The following is an 11,206-nucleotide window of genomic DNA, read 5'->3' as shown; positions in this document are numbered from 1 at the left end:
CTGTACCTGGTAAAAAAAAAAAAAACTGAAGGGGACATCATAACACTGTAACCATGTAAGATTACTAGTGAGTTTGCCACATGTGTCGCAGGAATGTGATTTATTTTGCTCATAGAGATTAATTGCTTAGACCAAAAACCATTTACATTCATAATAGTCATTACAGGAAACTAAAATGTTGTCATTTCATTCTTGGTCTATGCTAATGGTTTGGTTGTACATTTGCATAACAGACATTCATCTGACTTTTTCCTACGATTATTATAAACTGTGGTTATCACTTGAAGCTTTTGCTTTGGTAGTACTACATCCTTCATCCTATATCCTTCACTTCAACTGAAATTTGTCTAGAAATGACTGGAAATGTTCACAGTTTGATGGCACATAGCAGTGCAAAACTGTGTGAAGTGGATGCATGTAAAGAAATTAGACTTTTCCGTAAAGCAGGTGGTATAGTCTAAGCATATAGTAGTACATGTTCCCACTGTCTCCTAATGATTACAGTGTGAACCGTCCAGAGCAGGAGAGGTTTACTATGGGGATTTGGTCCTTCTCTGGACAGTTCCTAACATGGACAGAGGTGTCAGCAGAGAGCACTGTGGTCAGACAGAAAAGAACCATAAACCTCCTCTATAGTATACAGCAGCTGATAAGTACTGGAAAGATTAAGATTTTTAACTAAAAGTAATTTACACATCTGTTTAACTTTTTGGCATCCGTTGATTTGAAACAAATTGTTTTTCACCAAAGTACCCCTTTAACCCCTTAAGGACCAGGCCATTTTACACCTTAGGACCAAAGCATTTTTTGCACATCTGACCACTGTCACTTTAAACATTAATAACTCTGGAATGCTTTTAGTTATCATTCTGATTCCGAGATTGTTTTTTCGTGACATATTCTACTTTAACATGGTGGTAAAATTTTATGGTAACTTGCATCCTTTCATGGTGAAAAATCCTCAAATTTGATGAAAAAAAAAGAAAATTTTGCATTTGTCTAACTTTGAAGCTCTCTGCTTGTAAGAAAAATGGATATTTAAAAAAAAAATTTTGGATCACATATACAATATGTCTACTTTATGTTTGCATCATAAAATTTATGAGTTTTTACTTTTGGAAGACACCAGAGGGCTTCAAGTTCAGCAGCAATTTTGAAATTTTTCACAAAATTTTCAAACTCACTGTTCAGTTTTGAAGTGGATTTGAAGGGTCTTCATATTAGAAATACCCCATAAATGACCCCATTATAAAAACTACACCCCCCAAAGTATTTAAAATGACATTCAGTAAGTGTTTTAACCCTTTAGGTATTTCACAGGATTATCAGCAAAGTGAAGGAGAAAATTCTAAATCTTCATTTTTTACACTTCCATGTTCTTCTAGACCCAATTTTTGCAAGGGGTAAAAGGAGAACATTTTTACTGGTATTTGTAGCCCAATTTCTGTCGAGTATGCACATACCTCATATGTCTATGTAAATTGTTCAGCGGGCGCAGTAGAAGGCTCAGAAGGGAAGGAGCGACAAGGGGATTTTGGAGAGAACATTTTTCTGAAATGGTTTTTGGGGGGCATGTCACCTTTAGGAAGCCCCTAGAGTGCCAAAACAGCAAAAAAAAAAAAAAAAACCACATGGCATACCATTTTTGAAACTAGACCCCTTGGGGAACATAACAAGGAATTAAGTGAGCCTTAATACCCCACAGGTGTTTCATGACTTTTGCAAATGTAAAAAAATTATAATAATTTTTACATAAAATGCTTGTTTTCCCAAAAATTTTACATTTTTAAAAAGGGTAATAGCAGAAAATACCCCCCAAAATTTGAATCCCAATTTCTCCTGATTCATAAAACACCCCATATGATGGTGAAAAGTGCTCTGCTGGCGCACTACAGGTCTCAGAAGAGGAGTAGTCACATTTGGCTTTTTGGAAGCAAATTTTGCTCTGGGGGCATGCCGCATTTAGGAAGCCCCTATGGTGCCCGGACAGCAAAAAAAAAAAAACCACATGGCATTATATTTTGGAAAATAGACCCCTTGGAGAACGTAACAAGGGGTAAAGTGAACCTTAATACCCCACAGGGGTTTCACGACTTTTGCATATGTTACCAAAAATTTTTTTTTTACATAAAATGCTTGGTTTCCCAAAAATTTTACATTTTTACAAAGGGTTAAAGCAGAAATTACCCCCCAAAGTTTGAAGCCCCATTTCTCCCGATTCAGAAAATACCCCATATGGGGGTGAAAAGTGCTCTGCTGGCGCACTACAGGTCTCAGAAGAGGAGTAGTCAAATTTGGCTTTTTGGAAGCAAATTTTGCTCTGGGGGCATGCCGCATTTAGGAAGCCCCTATGGTGCCAGGACAGCAAAAAAAAAAAAAAAAACAACCCACATGGCATACCATTTTTGAAACTAGACCCCTTGGGGAACATAACAAGGGGTAAAGTGAACCTTATTACCCCACAGGGGTTTCACCACTTTGGCATATGTAAAAAAACATTTTTTTTTTCACTAAAATGTGTGTTTCCCCCCAAATTTCACATTTTTGTAAGGGTTAATAGCAGAAAAGACCCCCCAAAATTTTTATCCCCATCTCCTCTGAGTATGTAGGTACCCCATAAGTGGACGTCAAGTGCACTGCAGGGGCGCCACACTGCTCAGAAGAGAAGGAGTCTCATTTGCAAACTTTGCTGAAATGGGGGGGACATGTCACATTTCGGAAGCCCCTATGGTGCCAGGACAGTAAAATAACCCCCACATGGCATACCATTTTGGAAACTAGACCCCTTGAGGAACGTAACAAGGGGTACAGTGAGCATTTATCCTCCACTGGTGTCTGTCAGATCTTTGGAACAGTGGGCTGTACAAATGTTTTTATTTGCAAAGCCCACTGTTCCAAAGATCTGTCAGACACCAGTGAGGTGTAAATTCTCACTGCACCCCCTCATTACATTCCGTGAGGGGTGTAGTTTCCGAAATGGGGTCACATGTGGGGTTTTGTTTTTTTTGCGTTTCTCAAAACCGCTGTAACAATTAGCCACCCCTGTGCAAATCACCTCAAATGTACACGGTGCACTCTCCCTTCTGGGCCTTGTGCGCCCCCAGAGCACTTTGCGCCCACATATGGGGTATCTCCGTACTCAGGAGAAATGGCATTACGAATTTTGGGGGGCTTTTTTCCCTTTTACCTCTTGTCAAAATGAAAAGTATAGGGCAACACCAGCATGTTAGTGTAAAAAAATAATTTTTTTACACTAACATGCTTGTGTAGACCCTAACTTCAAATTTTCATAAGGGGTGAAAGGAGAAAAAGCCCCCCAAAATTTGTAAGGCAATTTCTCCTGAGTACGGCGATACCCCATATGTGGCCCTAAACTGTTGCCTTGAAATACGACTTGGCTCCAAAGTGAGAGTGCCATGTGCATTTGAGGCCTGAATTAGGGATTTGCATAGGGGTGGACATAGGGGTATTCTACGCCAGTGATTCCCAAACAGGGTGCCTCCAGCTGTTGCAAAACCCCCAGCATGTTGGACAACCAACGGCTGTCCGGCAATACTGGGAGTTGTTGTTTTGCAACAGCTGGAGGCTTAATTTTGGAAACAGGCGTTTTTAATTTTTTATTGGGGAGGGGAGGGGGGCTGTGTAGGGGTATGTGTATATGTAGTGTTTTTTACTTTTTATTTTATTTTGTGTTAGTGTAGTGTAGTGTTTTTAGGGTACAGTCACACGGGCAGGGGGTTACAGTGAGTTTCCCGCTGCGAGTTTGAGCTGCCACGCAAAATGTGCTGCATCGCAAACCTGCAGCCTGATATTCACTGTAAGCCCCCTGTCCATGTGAATGTACCCTGGGGGGGGGGGGGGGGGACCTCCAGCTGTTGCAAAACTACAACTCCCAGCATGCACGGTCTATCAGCGCATGCGGGTAGTTATAGTTTTGCAACAGCTGGAGGCACACGGGTTGGAAAACACTGAGTTAGGAAAGAGACAATGTTTCCCAACCAGTGTGCCTCCAGTTGTTGCAAAACCACAACTCCCAGCATGCCCAGACAGCCGATGGGCATATTGGGAGTAGTGGTTATGCAACAGCTGGAGGAGAACAGTTTGGGGACCACTGTGTAGTGGTGTCCAAGCTGTAGCCCTCCAGATGTTGCAAAACTACAACTCCCAGTATGCCAAAACTGTCCAGGCATGCTGGGAGTTGTAGTTCTGCAACATCTGAAGGGCCAGATGTTACAGAACTACAACTCCCAGCATGCCTGGACAGTAAGGGCATGCTGAGGATGTGTAGTTTGGCGACATCTGGAAGGGCACAGTGGTCTCCAAACTGTGGACCTCCAGATGTTGCAAAACTGCAACTCCCAGCATGCCCAGACGCCAAGGGGTGTCTGGGCATGCCGGGAGTTGTAGTATACAGGATCCCATTACAGCAATGCATGCCGCTTTACGGCGACGTGCATTGCTGTAAAGGGCCCGACCGCGGCTGAAGAGGAACTCACCTGCCACCTTGCTCCTATACTCCAGCATGGTCCTGGCTGTCTGTGACAACCGGGATCATGCAAAATTACCAAGCGGTCGGGTCCCAGAGACCCGATCAGCCCGGTATCGCCGCAAATCGCTGGCACGATTTCGCCGGCCATTTGCGCCGATCGCCAACCCCCTCGGCGTTTGCCCTGGATCCCTGCTGAAGAATTTCAGCAGGGATCCGCTTCCGATCTCTGCCCGTCGCGCGGAAGGGACCGGATAAACACCAGGACATTCTGGAACGTTCTTGGTCCTTAAGTGGTTAAAGCATACGTGTCAGATCCAACAAAAAATAAATGTTTTTTTTAAATATATCACTAAGTACCTTATTAAACTTTATATTTAGCTCCCTAGTCTGAATTCCTCTCAAAGGGAGGGGGAGTGGCCTCACTGTGCAGGTCTCTGACCCCTCCCTCAGTATGCTGTCTGCTCACATCTCCCCTAGCATTAGCAAAACTACAACTCCCAGCTTGTCCTCACTGATAGTAGCGGGACACAACAGTGGGAGGATTTTTCCTGCACTCACAGCTGTCAATCAAGGAAGTGTGTCCATGATGCATGGACACAGCAGGACTAGTATGTGTCCAAGCAGGCGGGGGGGGGGGGCAGTTGTTTGTTGTTTGACTGGCTTTTTCAGTATGAAATACTGAAAATGTTCTATTAAAAGCAATTGCTATTGGTTTTGCCTACTTTACAACATATGAAAAGTTTTTGTATCGGACAGTGCCCATTTAAGGACTCAGCCTATTTGGGCCTTAACCCCTTAAGGACACAGGGCGTATACGCCCTGCGCATTTCCGGCCCCAGCCGCTAGCTGGAGGGGAGCCGGTGCCGAATGCCTGCTGAAATCGTTCAGCAGGCATCCCGGCATATCGCCCAGGGGGGTCATTATGTCCCCCCATGTCGGCGATGGCCGCAGATTGTGGCGGATTCCGGGTCAATCGGGTCTCCAGTGACCCGGTGACCCGGAATTACTGGCTGATCGGGGCCGTCAGAGACGGCCCCAAACAGCCGTAGCCAGCAGGGGTGAGGTGACACTGGTGCCACCTCACGATCGCCCTGATTCGTCGGCCGGATTACCGGCCGACCAATCAGGGTGCCTGCTGCGGGTGTCACTCCCGCAACCCGCTCCGCCCCTCTTCCGGAGGATGTGAGCGGGTGCGGGAAGAAGACCCCGGGAGCTGGGGACCCCGATCCCCGGCATCACTGTTGGGTTCGGGGCCCCAGGAGCGACGGCGGCGGCGGCAAGGGACTGACCTGTGCGGCGGCGTGGAGAGCAGTTGGAGGTGAGTGACAGCCTCCTGCTGTTGCCTAGCAACAGCTCCCAGCATGCAAAAAGGGCATGCTGGGAGCTGCAGTTATGCAACAGCAGGAGGCAGACCACCACAACTCCCAGCATTCCCTTATGGGCATGCTGGGACTTATAGTTTTGCAACAGCTGGAGGCACATTTTTTCTATGGAAAAGTGTACCTTCAGCTGTTGTATAACTACAACTCCCAGCTTGCACAATCAGCTAAAGTGCATGCTGGGAATTGTAGTGGTGCATCTGCTGGTGGCATAACTAGAACTCCCAGCATGCCTGTTGGCTGTCGGTGACTGCTGAGAGTTGTAGTTTTGCAACAGCTGGAGGCACAATGATTGTGAAAAACTGAGTTAAGTAGCAAATCAGTGTGTCTCCAGCTGTTGCATAAATACAATCCCCAGCCAAAGTAGTATGCCTCCAGCTGTTGCATAACTACAAGCCCCAGCATGCCCTTCAGCTGTCCTTACATGCTGGGGGTTGTAGCTTTTGCAACAGCTGAAGGCACACTGGTTGCAAAACGCTGTGTTTCACAACCAGTGTGCCTCCAACTGTTGCAAAACTAGAACTCCCAGCATGCACTGATAGACCGTACATGCTGGGAGTTGTAGTCTTGCAACAGCTGGAGGTATTCACCCCCCAATGTAAACATACAGATGGGCGTACACTCACATGGGCGGAAGTTTACAGTAAGTATATGGCTGCAAGTTTGAGCTGCGGCAAATTTTCTGCCGCAGCTCAAACTGCCAGCGAGAAACTACTGTGAACCCCCGCCCGTGCGACTGTACCCTAAAAACACTACACTACACTAACACAAAATAAAATAAAAAGTAAAAAACACTACATATACACATACCCCTACACAGCGCCCCTCCCCAATAAAAATGACAAACGTCTGGTACGCCACTGTTTCCAAAACGGAGCCTCCAGCTGTTGCAAAACAACTACTCCCAGTATTGCCAGATAGCCACTGACTGTCCAGACATGCTGGGAGTTTTACAACAGCTGGAGGCCCCCTGTTTGGGAATCACTGGCGTAGAATACCCCTATGTCCACCCCTATGCAAATCCTTAACTTAGGCCTCAAATGCGCATGGCGCTCTCACTTTGGAGCCCTGTCGTATTTCAAGGCAACAGTTAAGGGTCACATATGGGGTATCGCCGTACTCGGGAGAAATTGTGTTACAAATTTTGGGGGGTATTTTCTGCTATTAACCTTTTTAAAAATGTAAAATTTTTGGGAAACCAAGCATTTTAGGTAAAACAATTTTTTTTTTTTTACATATGCAAAAGTCGTGAATCACCTGTGAGGTATTAAGGTTCACATTACCCCTTGTTACGTTCCCCGAGGGGTCTAGTTTCCAAAATGGTATGGCATGTGTTTTTTTTTTGCTGTTCTGGCACCATAGGGGCTTCCTAAATGCGGCATGACCCCAGAGCTAAATTTGCTTCCAAAAAGCCAAATGTGACTCCTTCTCTTCTGAGACCTGTAGTGCGCCAGCAGAGCACTTTTCACCCCCATATGGGGTGTTTTCTGAATCGGGAGAAATTGGGCTTCAAATTTTGGGGGGTATTTTCTGCCATTACCCTTTTTTAAAATGTAAAATTGGCAAACCAAGCATTTTAGGTAAAATATATATATATATATATATATATATATATATATATATATATATATTTATACATATACAAAAGTCGTGAATCACCTGTGGGGTATTTAGGTTCACTTTACCCCTTGTTATGTTCCCCGAGGGGTCTAGTTTCCAAAATGGTATGCCATGTGTTTTATTTTTGCGGTTCTGGCACCATAGGGGCTTCCTAAAGGTGACATGCCCCCCAAAAACTATTTGTCGCTCCTTCCCTTCTGAGCCCTCTACTGCGCCCGCCAAACACTTTACATAGACATATGAGGTATGTCCTTACTCGAGAGAAATTGGGTTTCAAATACAAGTAAACATTTTCTCCTTTTTACCCCTTGCAAAAATTCAAAAATTGGGTCTACAAGAACATGCAAGTGTAAAAAATGAAGATTTAGAATTCTCTCCTTCACTTTGCTGCTATTCCTGTGAAACACCTAAAGGGTTAAAAACTTACTGAATGTCATTTTGAATACTTTGGGGGGTGCAGTTTTTATAATGGGGTCATTTATGGGGTATTTCTAATATGAAGACCCTTCAAATCCACTTCAAAACTGAACTGGTCACTGAAAAACAGTGAGTTTGAAAAATTTTGTGAAAAATGTCAAAATTGCTGCTGAACTTTGAAACCCTCTGGTGTCTTCCAAAAGTAAAAACTCAAATTTTATGATGCAAACATAAAGTAGACATATTATATATGTGAATAAAAAAAATAATTATTTTGAATATCCATTTCCCATACAAGCAGAGAGCTTCAAAGTTAGAAAAATGCAAAATTTTCATTTTTTTGATCAAATTTGGGGATTTTTCACCAAGAAAGGATGCAAGTTACCACAAAATTTTTACCACTATGTTAAAGTAGAATATGTCACGAAAAAACAATCTCGAAATCAGAATGATAACTAAAAGCATTCCAGAGTTATTAATGTTTAAAGTGACAGTGGTTTGACTGGTTTGAGTGGCATTGGGGCCGCTCTGCCGGTGGGTCGTTCCCCCCTGTGGGCATTGGTGTTGCGGCGGTGGTGGTCGCCGCCCGGTGCTACGCCATTTTATGCTAGGGACGTTAGGGACCCACTCTAAATAGGTGGCCTTGACGTGGCGAGTGGGCTTGTACTTTTTGATCAAAAATGTATACTAACAACCTGTTAGTTTTTGATATTATGCTGAGAAGCAATCAGATCATTATACAAGATTGTAGATGTGCACCATGTCTGTTTTTCTACCCGAATTCAGATTTGTAAATTACTTCTATTAAAAAATCTTAATCCTTCATGTACTTATTAGCTGCTGAATACTACAGCGGAAATTATTTTCTTTTTCAAACACAGAGCTGTCTGCTGACATCATGAGCACAGTGCTCTCTGCTGACATCTCTGTCCATTTTAGGAACTGTCCAGAACAGCATATGTTTGCTATGGGGATTTCCTTTTACTCTGGACAGTTCCTAAAATGGACAGAGATGTCAGCAGAGAGCACTGTGCTCATGAGGTCAGCAGACAGCTCTGTGTTTCCAATGGAAAATCATTTCCACTGTAGTATTCAGCAGCTAATAAGTACAGAAAGGATTAAGATTTTTTAATAGAAGTAATTTACAAATTTGTTTAACTTTCTGGCCCCAGTGGATTTAAAAAAAAAAAAAAAAAAAAAAAGTACCCCTTTAACCTCTTCAGGACATAGGGCGTATGGATACGCCCTGCATCCCGAGTCCTTAAGGACTGAGGGCGTATCCATACGCCCGTGAGAATTCCAGCCCCCACCGCTAGCCGGTTGGGGACCGGAGCCGGATGCCTGCTGAAATCGTTCAGCAGGCATCCCGGCATATCGCCCAGGGGGGTCATTATGCCCCCCCCATGTCGGCGATCGCCGCAGATCGCTGGACAATTCAGTCCAGCGATCTGCGGCGATTCCGTGTCAATCGGGTCTCCAGTGACCCGGAATTACTGGCTGATCTGGGCCGTCTCTGACGGCCCCGAACAGCCAGAGCCTGCAGGGGTGAGGTGGCACTGGTGCCACCTCACGATCGCCCTGATTCATCGGCCGGATTACCCGCTCCACCCCTCTTCCGGAGGATGTGAGCGGGTGCGGGAAGAAGACCCTGGGTGCTGGGGACCCCGATCCCCGGCGTTAATGTTGGGTTCGGGGCCCCAGGAGCAGCGGCGGCGGAGGGACTGACCTCATGCGACTGGATCGTTGGAGGTGAGTGACAGCCTCCTGCTGTTGCTTAGCAACAGCTCCCAGCATGCAAAAAGGGCATGCTGGGAGCTGTAGTTATGCAACAGAAGGAGGCAGACCACCACAACTCCCAGCATGCACTTATGGGCATGCTGGGACTTATGGTTTTGCAACAGCTGGAGGCACATTCTTTCTATGGAAAAGTGTACCTTCAGCTGTTGTGTAACTACAACTCCCAGCTTGCACAAACAGCTAAAGTGCATGCTGGGAGTTGTAGTGGTGCATCTGCTGGTTGCATAACTACAACTCCCAGCATGCCCGTTGGCTGTCGGTGACTGCTGAGAGTTGTAGTTTTGCAACAGCTGAAGGCACACTGGTTGTGAAACTCAGAGTTTTTTTTTACCTAACTCAGTGTTTCACGACCAGTGTGCCTCCAGCTGTTGCAAACTACAACTCTCAGCAGTCACCGTACACCATGCACCGTACATGCTGGGAGTTGTAGTTTTGCAACAGCTGGAGGCACACTGGTTGTGAAACACTGAGTTAGGTCACAAACTCAGTGATACATAACCAGTGTGCCTACAGTTGTTGCAAAACTACAACTTTCAGCAGTCACCGACAGCCAACGGGCATGCTGGGAGTTGTAGTTATGCAACAGCTGGATGTCCCCCCCAATGTGAACGTACAGGGTACACTCACATGGGCGGAGGATTACAGTAAGTATCTGGCTGCAAGTTTGAGCTGCCACAAACTTTCTGCTGCAGCTCAAACTGCCAGTGAGAAACTACTGTGAACCCCCCGCCCGTGCGACTGTACCCTAAAAACACTACACTACACTAACACAAAAAATAAAATAAAAAGTAAAAAACACTACGTATACACTTACCCCTACACAGCCCCCCTCCCCAATAAAAATGAAAGCGTCTGGTACGCCACTGTTTCCAAAACGGAGCCTCCCGCTGTTGCAAAACAACTCCCAGTATTGTCGGACAGCCGTTGACTGTCCATGCATGCTGGGAGTTTTGCAACAGCTGGAGGCACCCTGTTTGGGAATCACTGGCGTAGAATACCCCTATGTCCACCCCTATGCAAGTCCCTAATTTAGGCCTCAAATGCGCATGGCGCTCTCACTTTGGAGCCCTGTCGTATTTCAAGGCAACAGTTTAGGGCCACATATGGGGTATCGCCGTACTCGGGAGAAATTGTGTTACAAATTTTGGGGGGTATTTTCTGCTTTTACCCTTTTTAAAAATGTAAAATTTTTGGGAAAACAAGCATTTTAGGTAAAAAAAAAATTTTTTTTTTTACATATGCAAAAGTCGTGAAACACCTGTGGGGTATAAAGGTTAACTTAACCCCTTGCTACATTCCCCGAGGGGTCTAGTTTCCAAAATGATATGCCATGTGTTTTTTTTTTTGCTGTCCTGGCACCATAGGGGCTTCCTAAATGCGGCATGCCCCCAGAGCAAAATTTGCTTTCAAAAAGCCAAATGTGACTCCTTCTCTTCCGAGACCTGTAGTGCGCCAGCAGAGCACTTTTCACCCCCATATGGGGTGTTTTCTGAATCGGGAGAAA

General features: G+C 45.1%; 1 protein-coding gene across 4 annotated transcripts in view; it reads right to left on the bottom strand.

The window, feature by feature from the left end:
* Positions 1–11,206, bottom strand: part of CIITA (class II major histocompatibility complex transactivator) — a 297,918-nt gene that overhangs the window by 39,388 nt on the left and 247,324 nt on the right. The gene's annotated exons all lie outside the window — the stretch shown is intronic.

The sequence above is a fragment of the Hyla sarda genome, chromosome 8, assembly GCF_029499605.1.
Source record: "Hyla sarda isolate aHylSar1 chromosome 8, aHylSar1.hap1, whole genome shotgun sequence".
Classification (NCBI taxonomy): domain Eukaryota; kingdom Metazoa; phylum Chordata; class Amphibia; order Anura; family Hylidae; genus Hyla; species Hyla sarda.
The sequence above is the reverse complement of the archived record's forward strand: the minus strand, read 5'-3'. Positions and strand labels throughout refer to the sequence as shown.